Raw genomic sequence first — 25,075 nt, forward strand, 5'->3', positions numbered from 1 at the left:
CACATTTCCAAATAACAATCACATAAAAGAAAGATAATAAAATATAACATTTCCCAGCCAAAATAAATAAATTAAATATGACTTACTGTTTTGAAGCTGCAGATCATTAGCTGTATCCATGTACTCAAAAAGTATAATCCACCAAAAATGGGGAAAAGATTTTCGAAAAAGCCCAATAAAAAGGCAAACAAAACCGATCAATAGATATCTTTCAAAGAAATCCAGAGCATCTAGGAACTGTAAAAAGCTTGAAAAAGTGTTTACAAGGAAAAACGTTCCTGGAAACCCAAAAAAAGGATATCAAAGTAAAAAATATTGGTCAATTTTAAACCAAAAGAGACATAAACTACTCGTACTACATAGAAATACAATTTAACAAAGGTATTTCACACTAAGGGACCGATCACGATGGTTGTCAGAAAGCCTCCGACCACTAGTCGGAAGCTTTACAACAGCATGGGAAGCTTTCTGACCCACTCGGTCGGTTTGATGTCCGACTGCCCAATTACCATATTGGTGGTCCGAACATAAACCATACGGTCATTCTGACTCAGTTCCAACTGGCTCTCTGAGTTTTCCAGCCGGTCAGAACCGCTCAGTAATCCACTATGGACGGTGTTTCCGTCGTCAGAATTACGATGTTGGATTCTGACAGCCTTTCTGTGCTGGCCTTTCCGACATGGAAAGGCTGTTAGGGAGTGACTTTGGGGACCCCTAGCAGGGGCCCCTTACGCTCGTGGATTACGGCTGGTGCCCAAGGGGGTACCTAGGGTACCTCTCTGTAAAACCTTACACTATGTGGCAAGCACCATGGGGTGCCTACCACAGGGTGTAGGATTTTACTCACACACCTCATTTCTCTATAGGAGCCTGTATTACGGTGTTCGGTTGCATCGTCCTTAGGCTGTCGGAACCGGTCTGTGTTGGTTGGAGACAATTCCTACCAACATCGTAATCGGCCCCTAAATGGTTAAATCAAATATTCATAATCTAACGTAAACCATTTTGAAGAAAGTGCTGGACACCAAAGGGGTGAAATTTACTATTCCCACTCCAGTCTAAACCAATTTGGAGAAGGTGTTGCACACTAAAGGAGTGACATATACTATCCTTACTCCAATCTGTACCAGTTTCGGGGAAGTGTTATACACTAAAGGGGTGACATTTACTTTTCCTACTACAATTCTAAAGCATTTTAGACAAGTTGCTGGACACAAACAATGTTATATACACAAACAATACTTCATACTCGCACCTAATGTTTCCTCTATAAGGTATATAAAACATTTCTTGAAATACACAATAACCCAAACTGAAAACTTATCTATGTAAAATTAAGCATTCACATATAAAATAATATGTGTATAATTATTAATAATGAATTATATTTATTATGTGTTAATATTCCAAAACCTCTTAACATCACATTAAATAAATTCACATTCCAAAACTGAAAATCATAAACGTTAATAAAAAATGTGGAACTAATTATCAAAATAAGTAAAAAATATCCTAACTCCCATTAAAATTAATACATTTTAGAATTGATATTCCTGAAAACAGAACTTGTTCCAATAATAAACCTAATAAATATTTCATTGATATAAATATCCACAAAAACATAAATTTATATATTATAAATTATACATATTTATTTCAGATTCATTGAAGTTGTACAACATTTGTAAAATGTCTTACATAAATGTGAATAGGAAAATTTGAAAAATTCCAACATTTTAATTCAATGACAATATAGTTTTCAACATTTAATTGAAGAATATAAAATGTCAAAAATAAAGTTACTTTTAAAATATGAAATAACCTTTTTTAGAAAAATACATTTGCAAACATTTTACAATGTTAAATTTAAATTTCATACGTATATGGCCCTCATTATTATATTGGTCAGAAAGACTGTTCGACCGACTCTTCCTCAGAAACATTCCAACCAACTCGATCGCGACCTCTCCGACTGCTGTATTATAATGCATAGCATTCTGCCCTTCCGCGTCAGTTGAAAACAAGTTGGATACAAGACCGAACCGACCGAGTCGGTCCCATAGGCATTCGCTTAGGAACAAGAAGCAGTTGTCCCACCGAACAGATAGGATGTATCCAACGCTGTGGCGGAACAGTGTTGGTTTGTGTTCCACATGACAAGTGTAAAATACAAAAATCAGTCACAACAACATGCATAGGCAGCGCCCCAAAATACATTTAAATAGTCAGCACGCCCACCAATCCACCTATATAAAGACCAAAAAAATTACCATGATCCTTTGCTCACACAATACTGTTGCAAGCATGAGAGTAGAGTCCTTGTTCATTCCCTGCTCTCAGCCTTGCACACACTCACGCACTGCATTCACTCCACTACTTGCACATATCACTTTTTTCAAATTCATTTTTGTTAAACACACCCTATATTTCACATTCACACTCACCCTCACACTCACCCTCACCATGCCCAAGAAGCAGCAGCCACGTTTTAAAGATAAGGAGTTGATAGTTGTTGTAGATGAAATCATAAAAGTAGAGGCACATTCATTCAGGACCCTAGTCCAACAGACCCCCATCACCCAGAAAAATAGTATGCGGGACAGGATAGTCAATAAGGTGAACGCTGAAGCAACTGTCCTGCGCTCACTGAATGATATCAAGAGAAGGTGGGACGATGTGAGAAGGCGGGTCAAAAGACTGTGCGCCGAAGAACATGAGAACGCATAATAAACTGGTGGTGGCCCTCCTGCACCACCTCTGCACTTTACTTCCTGGGAGAAAAGGTGTGTGCCATCCTTCCGACGGAGTAATGAATCACTGGGGGTGGCCCTAATTACCCTCCACTACCTGGGCTAAGAAATATCCCACTATAAAAAATAACTATGTGGAGGAATAGATACATTCATAGTAACCATAGGATACATCAAATTACCCTATTCAATGGTACATCATCCCATCCCAATTACTCATATTGATCAAAAACCCCATACCAACATTTATTCCTGATCGAAACAATTATTATCTTCATTTAATTGTTCTTAAACTGATGAAAATTCGGAAAAAAACATAAATAAAAAAACTTTTTACACAAACACTTACATATGATCATTTAGTCAGATATTGTTTCCTACCCCCCAATTTTCCGTGTTTGCACTCTAAATAACAGCAATCCACTACGAGGTAATCCTATATACACATGAGGTCAAGGTTACACCTCTAAAAACATTTTACATTGTATATATTCAATTTAATACAACTCTTTATTTATTTAATGGATTCCTCCATGCACCAACAGTCGACGCATTTCAGCCCTTTTTCTTCCGGGCCTCATCAGGACAAGGGTATAAGGAACAACAACAATGCCTCCCACAGGCAATGAAATGCATCTAGGGTGATGTCCACATATTGAAGACAGTCTTCATAAGAGTATTATGCCTATTTAGTCAGATCACTGGCACACTCTACAACAAGTCTAGTACCAGTTCCTCCTCCACGCCCGTCCACCGGAGAGCATGTATGGAATCACAGAAGGAATGGAGTCTGGTAAGAAGCTACTCCACATTCCACTCAAGTTAGCAATTACCCTCCTACAAACATCTCTGTATTGGACACAGTTAACTAAATTACAGTTTTTAGATTCAAACAAACCACTAGTCAATGAGCATGTAATGTGTATATCATATAGATAACCAACATACCTGCAATGAGGATGAAAAATCGATAAACTATTTTCATGTACGCACTTCTCTCAAACTCATCTCAAGGCTCTCTGCTCCAAACACCAGTCACCAGTGTCAGCCATCTTACCAGTACATTTCCACTCAGTGTCAGGAAAGGCGAGTTCCAGGTAGCCTGGTTAGGAATGGGCGGGAAGGTGTGTGGAGGACTGGGCCTGATGGGAGAGGTAGTCAGTGTAAAGACTCCTCCTCCCACTCAGCCCAAAAAGCCCACCTGGAACTCTGCTTTCCTGGCAGTGAGTGGAAATGTACTGGTAATATGGCTGACAATTGAGAATGCTGTTTAGAGCACAAGGCTTAGATGGGAGTTGTGGGCAAGTCAGACACCAGCCACTAGTGTCACACACCTTGCTAGTACACTTCCCCTAATTGTCTGGACACTACTCTTCCTGGTGGCCTGGTTGGACTGGGTGGGAAAAGTGTGTGGGGGACAGAACCTTGTTGTAATGGCAACCAGACCTCTCCCACCCAGCACAACCAGTTCAAATGGGCCTATGGCTAACTGACAGTGAGTAGACATGTACTGTGAAAATGGCTGACACTGGGGACTGGTGTTTGGAGCACAATGCCATGATTGGAGTTGTGGTCAAGTCAAACACCAGTCACTAGTGTCAGCCCACCTTTTTATTGTCCAGATGCAACCTGGTGCCTAATCACAAAGTAAAATCACATCACACAGTACTGAAAGGCACTAACAACAAAATCACCATACTAGCAGGACAGAATGAAGTGCAAGGGAGTTCTGCAACATTTCCATGTTGGTGTCTGTCACAGCATCACATGTCTGGTGAGGTCACAACTTGAAAGACCACTCTTTAGATAACATGGCAAAGTACCCTGGTAAAAAAGCACAAAGAACAGAGTTTGTGAATCACGTAGCAAAAGTCAGAGAAGTATGTCGTCTACAACACAACAATGCCATTGTTAACACCCGCTAGGCTTCACTGAAACACTGTACATGTCAAGCTGACACTTTGAATAACCACCCCTCTAAAATAATTCAGGAGACTTATCATACACTCAAGCATACATACACATTGTCCACCAGCAAAACAATAACAAACAATGGTGGTTAGTCACCTCTTCTCATTACATACTTACAGTCATGCAAAAAAGTTGTGGATAAGCTGTTGTCTCAAATCCACTACATCATCATCATCACCACTGTCATCATGGCTCAATCCTGGATCATCCATAGGTGGCACCTGCTGGTCTCCTTCATCCACTATCAGAGGTTTGCCCTTATGTATTGCTACGTTTTGTAGCATGCAGCAAACCACAATTATGTGGCACACCTTCCCTGGGGCATATTTGAGGGCTCCTACCGTCTTACCCAGACAACGGAATCTTGACTTCAGGGGGCAAAAGTCTGCTCCACTATCTACCTGGTCCGGCCTTGGGCCTAAATAAAGCGCACTTCTTCTGGGGTGACTGGGTTGCTCAATGGTGTCCGCAACCAGGGTTCATTGGGGTAGCCAGAGTCTCCTGCATTGAACACAGAAAATACTTCAGTTGTCTAACAACTAATTTCTATCTGACAAACAATCAAGGCACACTACAGCATCCACTGACAACATCACCTACCAACAACCAGGCCCGGTCAGGTTGCATTTGAGTCAACAAATGGGGGATGATGCTCTTGCGCAGGATATAAGCATCATGTGCGGAGACAAGGAAAGGGCACAGACGTGTGAGATGCTCATGTCAGCCAAACACACCATCTGGACATTGATGGAGTGGTAATGATTCAGTTGGGATACACCTGTTCATTGGCCTGTGATGGTACCAAGGCAACATGAGTGCCATCAACAGATCCAATTACATGGTGTATCCATCCTAATGCATAGAAATCACCCTTGATTGCAGACAATTCTACAGGTTTAGCAAATTTGATGTAGTGGTCCATGTAATGGGACAATGCCTGCAACACATCACAAATGACATTGCTGAACATGCGCTGGGATATTCCACCCGATGTTGCCAATGTATACTGGAATGTTACAGTGGTGAAGAAATGCAATGCTGCCATCACCAGTGCTGTAGGATAAGTGTGACGAGGCCGCAAATGAGGTGACAACTGCTGGCACAACTCATCCATTGTCGCCCTTGTGAAACAGTTTTCCTGATGATGTCTCGTTCTTCCGATGTTTGTAGGTCTGGAAATGGCCTGTACACAGGAAGCTGTCTGCCGCCTCCTCTGGATACCTATATGTTGAGTGTATGACCATTTGGTGTTAGTTCACAATGGACCAAGCAACATGCACTTAGACCAACAGCAAAGAAAAAATAACCACACCTAAAACTACATTTCACTGAAAATACACATTTTAATAAACAATGTTGACCATAGCTACATATCACAGCATGCAGGTCATTGGTAGACATGTGTGAAATGTTTGGTGACACAGCAATTAGAGTGCAGTAGTGTAAACTTCACTAGTGTCTGTGATTGTTCATGTAAAGTAAGCAGGACATAGTACCCAACACACAAATCAAAAAGACTAGATTCATGTTTGTGTGAACAATCACATGGTTCATATGTCCACACAAGAGGCTCATGTAAGGCATGATATGTGAGATACCACAGACATACAGCTTAACACAATGTAAATAATGCACACCAATGTCACAGGGTGGACACTCATGTTGTCATGTCTGCCTTACACAAACAATCATATACACTAACCATTTACTATGCAGAAGTTCCATACAATGCTGTTGTCCACTTAAGTGTAGCACACAAAGATACAATAGAAACTCAAATATCAGAGCTAAGCATTTGTGGTTGCTTTATTTCACGGTGTACTCATTCCTTGGAAAGTGCAATATCTAGGACTTGTAACACACATTGCTTTTCCAGTCACACACATTGCATACTGGGTCACACTGTCCTGTAATGCAGTGACTAGGTGAAGGTTGTACTTGGAATGCACAAAAAACGCATTTTGACTGTGTTCAATCACAAGAGCCCAAATAGAGCAGTGTCCTTTCCTGTTGGTCTTAGCCTCCCAATCAGTGTGTTGTGAGCCCCTCTAGGTTAGGTCATCATGTGAGTGTGAGCATTTCAGTTAAATGTCCCTTTCCCTATAAAAATGCTCCATTCATCCATTGAAAATCACAAACTCGCTACATTTACAAAAGTGTTTGCACTGCAGACTGATTTTTTAAAGGTAGAAGTAGGCGCATCATAACCGCATTGGACACAACCATAGGCTGTTAGTTGTTATGGTGATAGTTGCGGGTCTCGGATTGTGTCTGCATCTCGTGTAAACCGATGCAGTAACCTCCCATTGGTAATGTATCAAAGTCACTCACGGTCCGATGTTAGTTTTTGAAACCGCAGGGTAGGCATGTCATCTGCAATCAATTGAATGCATTGGACGGATTCGGAAAATGCAACACACGCGGAGCTATTGCTTTGGCCGCATGGACTGAAGACCGCCTCTTTGGTTTAGATATCAGTCTATCGGTTCCCTAGAGAGTGCATTTGCCTGCACTAACTGCATGATTCCAGGACCACCACATATCTCTGCTGCTGTCCACATCCTGGGGGAGCTAGACTGGCATGGTGTGGAGAGTGCAGTTCCCCAGCATTCACAGCTGACGAGAATTAAATGTTGTTGGACATGCTCCTGCCTCTTTACATCCAGCTCTATGGCAAACCAGAGGAGCAGGTGAGTGCTGATCAGACATCATTGTCAGTTGACATGTGCAATAACCATGCACTACTGGCATTAGGAATCTTCTAGACAAGCATGTAAACAGGTGTTTGAAAAGTTTCAAAGTGTGCATATAACTGTTTTGGGCAAGTACTCTGCTGTAGAAGTGTATGCACTAGTGTACACATCATGTTATTGTTCTCATAGGAGAGATTCATCACTAGACACTGATGTAGCACACAGAATGCCACTTTGCACACCTTTAGACAGTGTGGGCAAGCTGTTCATGACCTATGTGAACCAGTATTTGTCTCTGTACATGTTGCTTGAGAACTAAGGGCCTATCACCATGTCATCCTTACAGGTCAACTCCCATCAGAAGACCAAGCTATGGAGGACTATCGCCCGGAAGGTGTGCTCTGTGGGGTTCACCCGTCGGCGCAGTGACCACTGCAGGAAACTGTGGATGGACTTGAGAGGCTGGACCAAGAAGATCGCGAGAGTCCAGCTGGGCCTGTAACCTCCTGGCAAGGGGGTGCGTGCCACACCCTGACCCCTCTAATGCTCCGCATCTTTGTGGTGGTCTTCCCTGACCTGGATGATCACTTGAAAGCCAGACAGCAGCTTATGAAGGTGCGAGCTTATGAAGCCGGATAACTATCCCTAACAATGTATGTATCCGAGTTTCGTTACGTACATGTACTATATGTGGTATTGTGTCCGTTTCAATTGACGTTTTTTCTAACATAAATGTATCATTGAATTCATCTATCGAATATAAGTATAGTGAATGTACCAGTATGTTCACATACCCCTACCTTATATCCTACCATATTTCGTAAAGATTGAGCATTTACAAATGCGGTTGTTTTAGGTGTTTGTCAGCACGCTTATCATTATAACAACGAAGAGCTTCCATGAAAGTGTGAATGTCAGCGCGTGAGTCGTTATTTTGTATCACAACTAAACAGCGAGTATATTCCGCACATTGCGGACTGTTTACTCATGAAACTGTTGGATTAACCAACCCTACAGTTAGCAACAGAAAAATATATCACGCTTATTATCATAACAAAGAAGATTTGCCAGGAATGCGTGTGTGTGAGCCCGTGTGCTGTTATTTTGTATTACAACCTAACAGCGAGTATATTCCGCACATTGCGGACTGTTTTCTCATGAAACTGTTGGATTAATAAACCCTACAGTTAGCAACAGAAAAATATATCATTTTTTTTCAGCAATTACGATTCCACAGTATGGTGATGTGCTCAAATGAACAACCCTCGTGTTGTTTATTTCATCTTTGTTTTTATCATTTCAGATACCAAATATGTGCCATTTCCAAATGATAGAGGTCATTGTACCCTTCATTACCTTCCACAAACTTGCAGAACACATTTTGGAGGTCTTTGATTTTGAACAATAGGCATACAATTTATTTAATTTTTGAGTGTTGTAGGGACATATTTAGGTCCTGATGAGTAAAGCAGTGGGGACTGCTTATGAAACATATTGGCCCAGTAGGGAGTATCAGATTAAGGTACACCCCCTACACATCCCCCCATTTCTTAACATTCTCAGCCAGGGAATTGAATACATTTGTTTTTTCCACTAGCCAGAGGATTTTAACATTTTTTTGTAATCACTCACTATCCCTGCCACTCTCACTATCACTAAGCACATAGCCTACACATAGCCTATTCCTTCACAAACAACAGTGCTCCCATATATTCATTGGTCGCAGCACGCCCCGCCCCGTAGAGGGACGGGAAGACCCCTATGATGAAGTATGACACCATGGGATTCATAGTGTGTGAGGGGTATTTTAAAAACACTTAGTGCCTTCCCATGACATCTCATAGAGCACTTCTTTATTCACTGAGAATTGCAATTTAAAAAGTAAAAATAAAAATAATTCTCACTACTACAGGGTAGAATCACATTGTTTATAAAAAGCTTGACAGGAGGAAGGTTCTACCGATAATCCTCTTTAGTCCCCCCTTTGTTAATTTTTTAGATGTCAATGTCAACATTGGTTTGGTTTATGAGTGTGACATGAAGTCACAAACCTTTGTTTAGGAAAAGGCACTTCCTCATGGTTCATGCTTTCAGATGTCAACAAAGTGCAAGTGCGGCAAAGAACAACAGTCTAGAAGATGCATGCTGCATACGTTTGTAATGGGCTGAAAGACAAGTATCTCATCAATACACCTGGATACATATGGACTTTGCTTACAATGTAGTGACTTTTGGCACACAGATGTACACTGAGTAATGGTACATTTGTTATACATGACTTGATAGTGGTGGACCCATGTCTGTGCCTTCTATGGATCTGGTAGACTAGTGGCAAATACAACCTTGCCGTACGAGGGATGCCACCGTAGGCCAATAACCTCAAGGCTGTGTCCATATATATGATACATTTCCTGTGCCCATGGTGAGTGTAAGTGTCAGGCCTCCAGAGAACGAAGAGGCGACAATGGGAGCAACGTTGGGGTCTTTCGGCCGCCCAAGACTGAACAGCTGGGCAAAGGAAAATTCCTGGACTGAATTAAATAGAAAGAGGAACTCCAAGATGGCGGCCGCGCTGGAAGCATAGCGGCAGTCTAGTCTTTCTCCCCACAGGTGTTCCGAGGTTAGGAGAGGCGCGCGCTCCTAGAGGACGACGCACTTCACTGAGGAGATTCAGAGAGTAGCAGCTTGACATTAGAGTTCCTGAGGAAAGAGTTAGAGAGAATAGAATTAGAGTTAGTTAGTTAGCGCCAGGGCTATAGAATAGTTTTCCAAGTCAGAGACCTTTCACAACTCCGAGAAAATAACTGAAGAGATTTTCAGAAAGATTTACAGAGACAGAAAAGACGACGAAATTCTCTCCTACCTTCGTGAAGACTTCCAATACATCTCCGTGTTTCCCGAGCAGATAGTCGGAGGTCTTTTGGCGCCATCCTGTGACAGAAAAAGAAGACCGAAGCTAAGTACATTTGAGAGGCATGAGAGATGAATGGGAAAAGTATATGACAGAAAAGATTGCATAAAATACGTACCTGATAACTCTAGTAATCAGAAATTCACCCTGAGAAGAAAGATAAATGTTCAGTTAATTAGAGTTGAAGGAAACAATACAATAAATATACTCACCACCATTCTCTAGTACAAGATAACTAGAAATAAGGAAAAGTAAGGTAAAGACAAGTTTAGGGCTAGAACAGTATAGCGTGAGAGTATCACACTGCTAGACGAATACACAGAAGAAGAGGACAAGCAAGAATTATTCCACTCTAGAAGTAAGCCAAAAAATAATTATTTTCAAGTTAAGAAAACAATTTAGAAAAGGTAAAAGGGAAAGAGAAAGAATTAATAGAAGGATGTTTTGTAGGAAGGAGAGTCGAAAAGAAGTGTCCAGACCCACAGAAAAGAATTGAAAAAGAAACACCACACAACAAGACTGACATACAGAAGAGGGGCACAGTGCTTGAAACCCAGGGTAGGTGTTAACACATAGAGAGTGTTAGAAGTCGAAGGGAATAGAAAGTTATTGTGTCGTGTTTTGTTTCACGGTTCTCAATTACAAGAGCTGGCAACAGCATTAAGAAGAAGCTGAGGAGAATAGTGAAGAACCGGAGTTTCAGGACCAGTCTCTTCTTTGTTTATTATTTTATCCACTTCCCCCTTCCCCCTGCGGAGTAGTTACAGAGTCCAGGTGAATCTTACTGGAACTCTGGCTGCCGCGTAGTGGGAGTTGGGAACCAGCATCGCTGTTCCTGTGCAAGCCCTTCAGGATACGTCATCTTGACCTTGACAGTAAGGTAGACATTGTTCTGACAGCGTCCTGACCCTGTTACCTTCCAGGACTGCACTTTCTGCAGATATTCCTGATAGGCAAGGTGTCGGTGGTATGTATTGTCCAGGGCCTTTACAATTAGATGTCAGTCATTACATCCTGATTTTGTTTGGGTACATCATGTGGATGGTGTGTCTCCAGGACATGTCTCAGTAAGTTACAGTGTTTTACTGTCTTTACAGGGACACAATTGTTGTATGTGTTAGTTGGATGTGCACACAGCGTATGGTACATGAATGGTTGTTAAACAATTAGAATGTTAGTGATGACATGCTGTGATTGTAGAGTTGTACAGTACCTAGCATTGTTATGTACATCTCCTTCTGGCCTTATGCCACAGTTAGAGTCGGGCCATTTACCAATTCTGGCAAAATGACTTCAGCCACATCATGCTCATTTGATGTTCATTTAGATTCTGTATTTGGGCACACATAGCTGTGCGTTTGCTTCTACACCCAGAAATATGATGCACCAGACCAGAGTATGGTAAGCAGAGGGATGAGACTGTATGGTCTATCCCAGTCTGATGTCATTTGCAGTATGTACTCTAAGATTTTCAAAAAGTATTCATGTGATCAGTGAATTTGAGTGTGTCTACAAAGCCAGAGAGGATAAGTGACAAGCTAACTGTGACCACAATGCATAGTACTTTGGGCTTGTAATTTTGTTGTTGATTCTATTTGTTTTTGACATTGCGACAAGCTTTATGTTTTTCCTTTGATGAAACCTATTGTATGTTCTGGTTTGACAAGGGTTTGTTTGAGTGACGTCATAGGAATGTGTATCATGAGTATGTATCTGCCTTTTATACCCAACTGAGCAACTTGCTTGGGCATTTCACATATGAGCACTAGTTCTAAATGTTGTCGTTTCAGGCATATGATGAATCTGAGATGGGAAATGACACGCCTAACATTGTACCTAAGTTGCGAGACAGTTTTTATTTGCCAAAGGCTGTGATACTCATATCAGTTGGGTGACACACATGTGATCTAGCTACATATGGATTAGGTGTTGTCACAATACTGGCAGGAGCAGATTGTACTTGTTGTGTCCAAGATATCTCATCTACTTGTTTATTGATAATGCTGGGTGCTGCATGCTCTTTGTATGTCATTTATGTTTCAGACATTTAGGCTAACTCTATTCATTTCAAAGGCTATTTTTTGTACATCAAACTGACGTGTTGGTAATGCTAGGCTATCTCAAGTCCTGTTAGTACATTCTGCTTGCACGACATCTGTCTGTGCTTGGTCATCCGATGCCCCTTCTAGCCCCATCATGTGACACAGCTGAAGGTATACCTATTCAGCATGACAAAGCACGGCAACAATCTCCTTCTTGGCTCAGTTCCTGCAAGCAGTTTGAACTCAGTTGTTGGTGATAGGAGTGGCGTAGAGTGGATTTAGTTCAGGGTGGATGCTTTGCGCCAGTCCATGGCTGACACTGTCCATGGACAGCCGCCCAGGGACTCACAAATGTAGAGAGGGTTATTCCTGCAGATGATGTTTTCAAAGGTATCCAATGAAGGATATGATTTAAAAATGTTCATCGCACACCAGGCTATTTGCATGCATTTTTAGGCCACTGCAGTCCCAACACTGCATCACTTGGGTGCAGCAAATCACTAATGGTGTAGGGCTAAGGCTACTGCGCAGCACAGGGAGTGAGTTGTGTGCCTCAAGAGGATTGCAATAGCTAAGCTGTAGGACAACTTGCCACAGGACTTACAGGATGCACAGAAAGATCCACTGGATGGGTGTTGGAATTTGTGGGGTAAGGGTCATAGACATGTGGTCATGGACCTATCAGAGGTGGTCTGGACATAGCTAGGTGAGGCAGCTGCTCTGTCATGAGAGGCAGACTGGTTGCATGGTATTTCCTCCTTTGGTCGCATGTAGGGGTGTCTTTTAGAGTTCACATGTGCTACACTGTCCACTGTTAACAATGGCTATTGTACTAGAGGCCATGGTCCCCCGGTCTGGACTGTGAGGTATGTGGGGTGCTGACCTTCTAAATGCCCATGATCGCTCTGTGCTCATCTATCTTGTTATGGTTATCATTTTGTTCAATTTTGTACCATATACTCCTGTTGTGTTATGCTTGACTCAATGATGAATGTTTGTTATGCCCATCTGACCAGATCTGCATTGCATCCTTAATGGAAGATAATTTACATCAATCTCAATTTCTGTCCAGAACATAATAATGAGCTGATAGTAAGGGTTTTGTTTGGATGTTGAAATGTCTTGTGACATGTGTGCAGTTACATGCATTGAGCAAACACAAGTCCCTGTCTCTTTCATTTGTATGTAAGAAATTGTCTTCATTTTGAGACATGTGTCTTCCTTGGCCAAGGTTTTGGATAACGAACCATCATTTATGTACCTGCAGATTTGAGGAATGCTCTGCGTGGACTGTTGTCACTTTGGACCCTTTTGAGTGCTGTAACTCCAAGTGGAAAAAGACACACAATTGATGGACAGAATGCAGAATTAATCAAAGCATTCACCTCAGTAAAGAGATCTGGATTAAATCCATCATTCTTTTGCTCACCATGCCACCCCAGTTAAGACCTGGCCATATGCAAATCAGTATTTACCCTGTAACCTTATGGGAACAGTCCAGCCTGAACTGCCATCGTAATGGGGCATGCGGTTTTGGGCTCGGAAGTGAACTCCGAATGGCTCCATTCGGCGTTTCTGATGGCTTCGCGGTCTGAATCTCCAGTCAGAATCGGAGAGACCGAGTTGGTCTGTAAGCAATGGGTTTTGGGCATCATAATGCGGCGTTTGGAGTGACCGCACCTGAAATTATGTCGGTCACACGGACCGCCTCTGACAGGCCCACAGATGCCCTTCCGGCCAACATCGTTAGCAGTCCCATAATGTTATCCTTAAAGTTAAAAAGAAAAACATAAGTTCCTAGATGTAGTACACATGTGTATGTATATATATATATATATATATATATATATATATATATATATATATATATATATATATATATATATATATATATATATATATATATATTCACTGAAAAAACCATAGGTTTCACACACGTTATAGTTAGGAGTTAGCATTTAAAAAACCTTTGAAATTCACTTAAAAAACCATAGGTTTCACACATGTTATAGTTAGCTGGACATTTCACTCGAAAAAAACCAATGAAATTCCCCCGTTATAGTTAGTTCAGGCAACTATAACTCACGCGACCGCAATCCACTGCTGATGACGTCAGATATTACATCACTGTATTTAGACACTTATTTACCCATGTATTCTTCCATTTACCTTTAGCTATACATATATTACAAATATTTATTTTACAGAAATACACATATGTCATCAGTGATCTAACTATAACGGGGGAATTTCATTGATTTTTTTTCGAGTGAAATGTCCAGCTAACTATAACATGTGTGAAACCTATGGTTTTTTAAGTGAATTTCAAAGGTTTTTTAAATGCTAATTCCTAACTATAACGTGTGTGAAACCTATGATTTTTTCAGTGAATTTCAAAGGTTTTTTAAATGCTAATTTATGTATGTTTTTTTTTTATGGCATTTTCACCGTGTGCGCACCGTGCACGTACGGTGTGTGAACCTTCACGTTTTTTTGATAAAAAAATAAAATGTTTTTTCTCACCCTTCGGGGTCCTTCAGGGACCCCCTGACAAAGGCTAGGGGGTCAGAAACTCTCTACCCTGTCCACTTTTCACGTTTAAAAAAAAAAAGTTTTTCACCGTGCGCGTACGGTGCGCGCACCTTCACGTTTTTTTGATAAAAAAATAAAATGTTTTTTTCACCCTTGGGGGTCCTTCTGTGACCCCCTGACAAAGGCTAGGGGGTCCGGAACTGTCCACCCTGCCCCCTTTTCACGTTCTCCACCTTTGTTTTTCACTGCCTCAGACTGCGAGAGACAAAATGGCGGCCGACACTTCCTGATTTCAACCGATTCGAATTTTTACTGACATCTAACAACCAATCAGAATTTCGCTCGCGTACGGCACCGTGCGCGCACGATGCGCGCCCCGTGCGCGCGTATAGATATTTATATGCTTTTAAATGCTATTTTCTCAGTAAATATTGAACCGATTTACACCAGACCTGCAAAAGGCACTTCCCTGACCTGAGGACTACCTCTCTGCCAAATTTCAAGTAATTCTGTTCAGCCGTTCGGGCTGTACCTTCGACTAAAGGTCCTATGGAAAAATACATTGGGAAAATGCGTTTTGGGACCCCCCTTTTTTCTCGGCCCCCGCTTGACGAATCACCCCGAGACTTTCAGGGTAGGAGCAGAACGGAGCGCCCCATTTGTTTTGAAAATTTCGCGAGGATTCGTCAACCGGCGCCAAAGTTATTCAAAATAGAATGTTGAGGTTTCCTATGGAAAAAAAAATCCTAACTATAACTATCTACTGGCGACCGCCAGTAGATAATATATATATAATATTGTTTTAACAATAACTTAATTAAAGAATTATTTTTATTATAAAAGTATTATTTATATAAAAAACAAATATTTTTTATAAATAATTTAAACATTGCAGAAAAAAAGAAAAACAATAGTGTTGTACCTTAAAGGGGTCAAATTTACCATTGTAACTCCAGTTTAAGCAAAAGTAGGGAACGTTTTGGACTATGGAGGGCTTAGATTTACAATTTCTAATCCAAGGTAAACAAAATCAGTGAAAGGTTTAGACATTGGAAAGGTTATGTTTGCTATTTCCACTCCAATCTGAGCAACAGTAGGGACAGTTTTGGACTTGATAGTGTTTAGGTATAACATTCCAATTTTTGATAATTTTTTTAAAGAAACATGTAAATATCTAATAACATATAACATTACACATATTTAAAATACAAAATATATGCATTATAAATAAATAGGATCAAATGTAACAATGTAATTGGAAAAAAAATAGAAATAATCTAACAAATATAAAACAAACAAAATATATTTAAAATTAATTCACTACCCCCATTACCCACAAAATGACAAATAAAAAATAAATAAATGAAACATTAATCACATTAAAATAATAATTAAATAAAACAAATAATTGATATAATATTCATTTTAAAATACTTTTTTAATACACTTTTTAACAAATAGAAGAAACAGGTGGTATATTGTTGCAATGTAGCCTTATGGTGTGTCAATGTGAATGTCAATGTCAATTATTCTTGTAGAGCACACATCTCACCGGAAGGTCTCATGGTGCTTGCCACAAAGAAACAGCAATACGGACAGCAACAAGAAAACTAAAGGCAAGCTTACTGAGGGAAAAGCCAGGTTTTCAGCTTTCTGCGATAACATCTATGGTCGACTATGGACGAAAGGTGTAATGGTACTTTATTCCATAGCATGGGGGCAAGATAAGAGAATGAACGGCCATGATTACAAGAGGTTCGAATGCTAGGTTGAACAAGGTATGATTCCGTGCCGGACCTTAAAGGTCTTCCCGGTATGTACCATTTATGTTTTTTTGCAAGGTAGTTTGGGCCAGTGTCATACATTGTCTTGTGTGTGAGACTTAAGATTTTGAAATGGCCTCTTTGTCGTACCGGGAGCCAGTGGAGAGTTTTAAGGTTTGGGGCGGAGGGGGATCTAGGAGGGAGATTAAGGATAAGTCTGGCTGCGGTGTTTTGAAGAATCTAAAGCTTGGAAAACAGGTCCTCATTAAGTGCCATGAACAGGGCGTTCCCATAATCAAGTCGGCTAATAACAAGACCCTGCACCAAAGATTTTCTAGCTTCAATGGGTAGCCACTTAAAGATTTTGCGGAGATTGAGCATGATCCCAGAGCAGACACCAAGAACCTGGTTAACGTGGGTTTTCATGGACGGTGAACTGTCGATGGTAATTCCCAGGTTACGTACTGCTGACTTAGGGGCGGGACATGTGCCTAATTCCGAAGGCCTCCAGTCTGGCACCAAGAATTCCTCTTCTCTACCAAACAAGATGATCTCAGTCTTGCTGCCATTTAGTTGTAACTTGTTTCCACTCATCCAGTTGTTTATTTGGATCATACAGTTCTTGAAACGAGATCATGTGCCAACGTAATCAGGACCAAAGGTGACAAGCAATTGGGTATTGTTGGCATATGACACAGTCTCAAAGCCATATGATCTGATGATACCAGCTAGAGGTGTTAAGTACAGATTAAACAACATGGGGCTGAGAATGGAGCCCTGTGGGACACCAACAGTGACTGGACAACTGCACAAGGTTATTGAATCTACAAGAACGGTAGTAGAGCGGTCCGCCAAATAGCTCTCAAAGGCCTTCCCTCTGATGCCCACCTCCCACAGTCGATGTTTCAAGATACTGTGGGAGATGGTATCGAAGGCTGCAGACAAATCGAAGAGAACCAGGATTGCTGGTTCTCCTTTATCCAATGTGAGCCTGATGTTATCGATAATCACAACGACTGCAGTCTCCGTGCTATGGGCGGCCCGGAAACCCGATTGTGAGGGATCCAGGAGACCATGGTTCTCAAGATGGGCAGTGAGACGTTTATTAACTAGATGCTCCAATACCTTCCCAAAGTAGGGTAGCAGTGAGATGGGACGATAGTTAATAGGTAAATTAGGGTCAGCCGAAGGTTTTTTGAAGAATAGGCTTGACTTGAGCATGTTTCCACCTAGTCGGAACTTTGGCTTACTCTAGTGACATGTTAAAGATAACAGTTAATATATTGGCAAATAGGGGCATAATCTTAGTGCAGGATCGGGTGGAAGGGGGTCTACAGGAGAACCTGATTTGATCTTGGTTAAGCCTTCTAATACTACAGTAATGGTTATGGGGTCAAATTCCGTTAGCAGGGGGACATCATTAATTTCCAACAGTGAGGGTCCCATAGACATGTTACTAATTTGGTGATGGTAATCTGTGTCAAGATGAGGAAAGGATGAGTAAATGGTTTTAATTTTATTAACAAAAAAGGAAGATACAGAATCTACCCACTCTTGAGTGGGGAGAAAAGAGGACTGCTCAACCCGAGGGGATGTGAACTCTTTCAATATTTTGTAGAGTTCCTTGCTAGAGAGCGCTGCATTGTTTATTCACTGAGTTAAATAGGTATTCTTTTTGCCAATTTGATGTTTTTATATAGTTAAGATGAAACTGTCTGTAGTTCCTGCAATCTTCGTCAGTTTTAGTTTTCCTCCACTGACGTTCAGCTGTTCTACTAATTTGTTTGTCAATTTTTAGTGCAGTCGTAAACCAAGGTGAAGCTTTACTTTTTACTTTAACCTTGGTTACAGGGGCGACCGTATCTAATGCGGAAATAATAGAGGTTTCTAAAATAATTGTAGCCTGTTCCACAGTATCTTAATGGCATATCTGCTGTGGCTTGAAGTGGGATGAGAAGGCGTCTGGAGTTAGTTTACGTCAGGTCGAATCAAAGTACTTTTACTCAGTCCTGGTTTCCTATGAGAGTTTATGGGCATACAGAATTTTAAGAGATAATGGTCAGTCCATAGTACTGGAAAAGGTGGTTCGATAGTCAGTTTGGAGGAATTCGTGAATACTAAATCTAACACAAAGTTTGGATGTCTGCCTATATTTATTATCATATTTTTATTACTTTGTTTCTGGAGTGTGAAGATGCCATTGATGAAAATGAGGAAATTACCTTTCCACCACATGTCTAGTGAAAGAAACCAGTGAGATTGGCAAAAATATCTCTAACGAGGAAGAGCTTCAGACATTGGCTTTTGTGTTGGATTGGGACAGTAGATAAAGGGCCCATTATTTTTAGAGAAAGTTAGGTTTCTCCAAACTCTAAATGAGGTGTGTCACCACAAGATCAACTAGTTGAAGCCAACCACAATTGAGCCATAGCCTCTGGTTGACCTTGATTTTTTGGGAGCAAGGAAAATATTTTATGACAGTTACTGTAGTAACCATCTACAATAAATAAACTCTGAAAATTTAGAAAGGATTAAAGATTTCCTGACATACTGAGAACCTATAAGGTGCCACCCAGGGTAGAGAAAAATATATTTTTACACAGTCAGCACTACTGCTAATAAACAGCAATATGTATTCTACAATGTTTCTATGTTTGATTAAGTCTGCATGGGTTTTCAGGCATATTGTGATATCATTCACCAGATGGTCCCTTAATTAGATTGCCATTTGATCAGTGCTGAGTAGAGGTAGGTGAGTCAATGAAAACCCAATGAAAACCAAGCCAGGCCCGAGACAGAGGCCTTGCTCTCGTTCAGCTAGAGGTCCTTTCGGTCCCTCGAGCCAAGACGAGACAAGCTATCATGTGGCTTCTGGTTGTCACCCTAAATCTAACTTCAAGCTCCAAGAATTAGAAACCAAACATTCATTTTAGATGTAAAATCGAGACACAAAGAGATACCTGTTCAGCGGCTCAGCAGCTCAATGTTGACCAACTTGTGTGATCCTAGGCAAATATTTTATTTCACTGAGCCACCTGTTTCTTCTTTATCACTTTAGAGAGCTCTTTCAAATCTGTTAATGCAAGATATACACTGTACAAAAAAGTCATTTGTTTTATTTAGTAGACTAAGGACCTGATACACTAAAAACAGTGAGTTGTTAATTAGTCGCAAAGTGGTTAGCAACCGCTAATTAAGGTGTTTTTGATTTACAAGAAATGCTAATGACGTAATACCTAAAATAAAATTGAATATTTAGTTGTTCGTTATTTATGCAATAGACAATACTGAATCGCTAATTGCAATTGCTGAATACATAATCACTATTTTGATGTGCAAATCATTCGCGAATAGGAAAATTCATTAAAACATAGCATTTTGCATGTGCAAAATATCAATTGGAAGAAGGTGGTAACCAAGTGCAAACTATAAAAGGGGACCCATAATGTATCAAAATATTTCACAATGGCTGCCCTCTGCAGTAGGGAGAAGGATTCAGATTCTTGAAGCTCAACAAAAGAGGAGGAGGTAGTGGAGGAGAGAAAGGACATTTAGACAGATGGTAGTTCCATTTGAACAAATGGATGAGGATGTTTATGCTAAGTACTGGTTTACCAAGGAGGTCCTTCTTACTTTAGCCAGTGATGCCTGCCTACTGAAAGAAGTGGTTATATTCTTACACAGATTCAGGTTTTGTGTGGCTTACATCTTTTAGCTTCTGGTTGCTACCAATGCACTGTTGAATTTGGCTACCACGACGCTGTTGCAGTTCCAAGAGGGATGTCACAGAATGCCTTATGTTTGACACTTTTCTTGATGCAATGAAGACTAGAATTAATTCACCAACTCTATGCAATAACCCTTCCTGCAATGTGACTGTATGTTCAGATGGTAAACACGTTCTAATTCGTCCTCCCTCTGAAACAGAGTATTGCAATAGAAAAAGCCAACATTCTTTAAACATCCACATAGTATGTCATGCCACATGTCTGTTTACAGCCCCAGTTGCTCAATACTTGCATAACGTAGTAATCTGACAAATACTCTTAATTGATCCTGCAAGTGACGATTCTGATAAAGATGATGTGGGAAATCCCTATTGCTTTTCCACCTTAAGGACTTGATGGTGCAAGAGCTGCAGAGGAATGTGCACACAGGGATGAGGTCACAGGCAGCTACTTTTAAGGTACATATCACAGACATGTTTCTAAATAAATACCAAGGAAATTGATTACTAAAAAATGTTTTCTATTGATTTACAGATTAATTAGGACATGAAGAACTATACATGTTGAACATATTTTCTTTCTTTTCTTGAAAACAGTGTCATTGTGTGACATCCAGTGTTTGGTCTTTATGTTCAAAGATGTACTCTGGATTCTATTGTTCCTTGATGTAGCTGGCTCAAGAGCCCTCAGTTCTCCCCAACCAACTTTGCTGCTTTGCTGCCACTATCCAGCATTAGCAGTTTACATTTCCTCTAAGGTTAGGTGTTATTTTGGTTAGGCTCCTTGTTACATCACCTCCATGGTGGACTATCTTCACCTGCATGTGTAGGTCTCTGGAGCCAACCTTTCAACAGAACACCCAAATGTTTGGAGGCAAATTTTCATGTGTTTCTGTAAAATCCTGTGTGATGCAGAGTCTTGAGCCATCTGTTTGGCCAAATCTTTTACAGGCGTGGTGAACTCTTCAAAGCCTGGTCTAATTACTTTTTACCATTAGAAATAGATCTATCTAGTTTTGCTGCATGTGTGCTCAATTCAGAGGTAGCCCTGTGTGGCTTTCTATGAACCCTCTGTTCGGCTCTCACTCGGGTCTCCCTGTTATTGTACCTCTGTTTCATTTCGGGAATTGGAAAACCTTTAACATTGTTGTGGAAATAGAATTGGCACTCTTTCAACACATTCTCTTTTCTGAATAGATCACCAATTACAAAATAATATTATGTGGAATACTTCATAGCACAATATTAATTGAAGCCAAATATTTCAAATAACTTTAAAATGCCGAAGCGCATAAATTCTGCTCCCTATGCATTTGTTGCTCAAAACTTTAAGGATTAAGGAGAGTAAACTACCATGACCCCATAAGTTCTACGGCTTCTTAAACTATGTCATAAACAGCTTCATAGTTTTCACTTTGCTCTTTTTTATCCTGAAGCAACAGAGCATTACATTAATTGCTTGTCTTATTAATTCAATAAGCTGCTTGCAAGATGAAATGCTTAGCTTTACTTGCTTGTTTTTAGCACTTTTGGTTGTTGGAAGAAACGCTTAAAGGCTACGACTGTTCGAATGCTTTGCACACTTGGTTGAATAATTTTATGCACTGCTGAAGATGTGCCACGCTTGGAATTACGACAAACTGTTACTTTTTCATCATGTTATGATTTAATTCACACTTTATGGTACGATAAGAAAACACTTACTTACCAGACGGCATACCAATAAACACAGAAAATATTGCAAAATATGATACTGGCAATGCCTTCAGAGGGATGCTCAGATTATGGAAATGAAAATTCGCGCTGTTCTTTTTATCGGCATGCTTTTTTCTGACATAAGGCAATGAAATATGTCCTCTTTACTCGATATAATGTTCTTCTATTTAATAGAAAGCCCGATTTACACATTCAGAAAGGAACTACATGCAGATATAAACACAACAATAGATACGGTTTAAGATAGTGTGAATGAAAAAATATGTATATCGAGCAAGAATGTATTGTGTATTTCAGCAGTAGTATATCAGGCTTATATGTAGAGAGCACTTTCTTTCTTCTTGAGGTCCCTTGGCACCACTGACAGAAAACTCGTTTATTATTACTTAATTCAAGGGAACTCATTGTATTGCTCTCACAAGGGTGATATGCGGAGTAAACCTAGCAACATATGAACCCGTGACCACGTGTGTACACACAGACCCCTAATGGATACTTTAGTCTAGTGTTCCACCAAATTTGACAGCAAACACCCTCACATTTTTAGAGCATTCTTTTTGAGACAATAAAGATGCTATGTCTTTGGTTAAAGGGCACACACTGTGTAATTGTTAGACCTGTTTGTGACCTTCTGTTTACTCATTAACTATTGTCCATCATCCCAGATCAATCTCTCTGTACTGTTCACTAATGTTAATAATACTACCAGAGAGAAATGGCCTCTTTTCGTGTAGTCATCCTGCTTTTTTTGTTGGCTGATGCAGCTGTTTTTTTAATTCTGCACTAGGTTGCTGCTCTCCAGTCCCCGGCGCATGTACTATGACCCCTAAAACATGGTAAAATTGTCTCATCCCCAATTGGAAAAATTGAGTTTCTATCAAGTATATGGTTTCAGGAAATACATCAATGGTATCAAAAGTTAAATATCACGTGTGGATTGCAGCAACTGAATTCCCATTAACTAGGCTGACAAGGAAAACATGGCTTCAGGCCTACATGAGTAGCCTGACTTCTGCAGCTTTTAAAACTACAGGTATACCGGTGAAAATATATTTTTTGACAGAAGGAACTCCTACTCTTAAATATTAAGAATGTCTCCCCTAATTAAACCTTGCAGTCCACAGGGCTGGATGCCTGGTATTTAAAAGTGTAACATCATGTTTGCATGTTACTTCTATGACAAGCCCAAAACAGCTATTTTTACTGTCAGGGTTGTTCTACAAAGAAACTGCTAAAGTTAAATTAATGTGTTACTTTGATGATTCCATATGTTTTGCTCAGTATAAGCTACAGAGACGCTTTCAACCACAGTTTTTAATATTTACTAAAATCCAGTTCAATGGTGATACATATACATGAAAACTGACCTGTCAGTACCGCTATGATGAGATATGAAACATTGCTCTTTGAGCAGAGCAATTTACCTGGACATAGCAGGAAGGTTGGGGGAGGAATGTGACCCACCTTAACCTCAGCAGCAAAGTTTAGGAGTGTCCAGGAAAATCACTAATTTATGAGGGACCCGGGAGAGTCCTGTGTGCAATAGTTCAGTAAGAAGACGAGTCTAGTGAAGAAGGATCCCAAAACACACTTAAGCCTCCCAGCTTTAGGTTCAGTGGTTGAGGGAGCTGATTCCAGATCCAGTTTAAAGTTGTTGAGTGGGAGGAAACTGCTCGTTACCTCAATTACACCTCTAGTTGTGCCACACGCTTCCACCAAGGGCACACAGATGTTGTCACTTTGAGATAGGTTACAGGGAGCCAAAATGATATGCTGCAAAAGTGGGAAGTTTTGCCCTTGGAAACCTTCAGCACATTAGTCAGCAAGTGGACAGGAGCTTCAGTGGGACCTTGTGGCACAGGTGTTCATTTTTAGAAAGGCTTCCTCAGATACAGCTTCACGCTTACCTTGCTGGAAGCATTTGAGATCCAAAAATAGAGACTAAGGCTCTGATTTAGAAGTTGTAGTAAAGGCAGTCAAGATTGAGGAGGACTTTATGTCTGCCACCGTACCTTACTGTGCCCATCAGCCCTGCGGTAAGCTCTATGGGTTAGTATAACTGCTATCACAGTGGTTCATACAAAGCTATTTAAATGTTTGGTGTGTGTCCGTCATTGGCAACATGGGCATATTTACAACAGAATGACAAAGCGTGATGATATGCCACAATTATTAATGCCACACTTCGACATTCTGAAAACACAGGGATGTGCCATTTTTGCAATACAGTGCACCCCTGTGTTTTCCCTAACACTAAATTTAGCTGTCTAGCGCCAATGCAGGCACCATTGCACCAGGGAATTATTGTTAATGTGCAGAAAGGTTCCTTTCCTGCAGATAAACAATAATTAATAGCAATTTGTAACTTCTATGGGTGCTGCAGAATGCAGCCAATATAGAAGTTGTAACTCATCATTATTTAATGATTGTTTATGTGCAGAAAGGGACACCTTCCTGCACATGTACAATCCCTATTGACAATTTGTTTTTTCTATGTGCGCTACAAAATTCAACAGACATTATGTAATTAATAATTTCTCCTCATTGCGCCAGTTGAAGACCAGGTTTTTTTCCCTGGTCTTATTTTTGGCGCCGCCCCATATTTACACCAGCCTTGTAAATAGGGAGTAGCGTCAAAAAGCAATGGGTGCTGCAGTGGAAAGCCCACTGCATCACCCATTGCACACTTCTTTCACGCTAAGTGCTGCGTGAATAGGGGCATTGTAGGAAAGAAAGATCTGCTTCTTATGGTTACCCCCACTTTTTGCTGGATGTTACACTGTTTTTGACTAGTCTGACTGGGATCCTGCTTATCAGGATTCCAGTCTATCTGCTTTCTCCCTAAAATGTTGTGTCATGTACTTAGGTACACTCCAGATTGGATACTGGGGTACCCTTGTAAGTCCCATGTATACAGTACACATGTATCAAGGGCATAGGTCCCCCAGAGGCCTCCCATGGGCTGAAGCA

Source organism: Triturus cristatus, chromosome 9 (assembly GCF_964204655.1).
Source record: "Triturus cristatus chromosome 9, aTriCri1.1, whole genome shotgun sequence".
Classification (NCBI taxonomy): domain Eukaryota; kingdom Metazoa; phylum Chordata; class Amphibia; order Caudata; family Salamandridae; genus Triturus; species Triturus cristatus.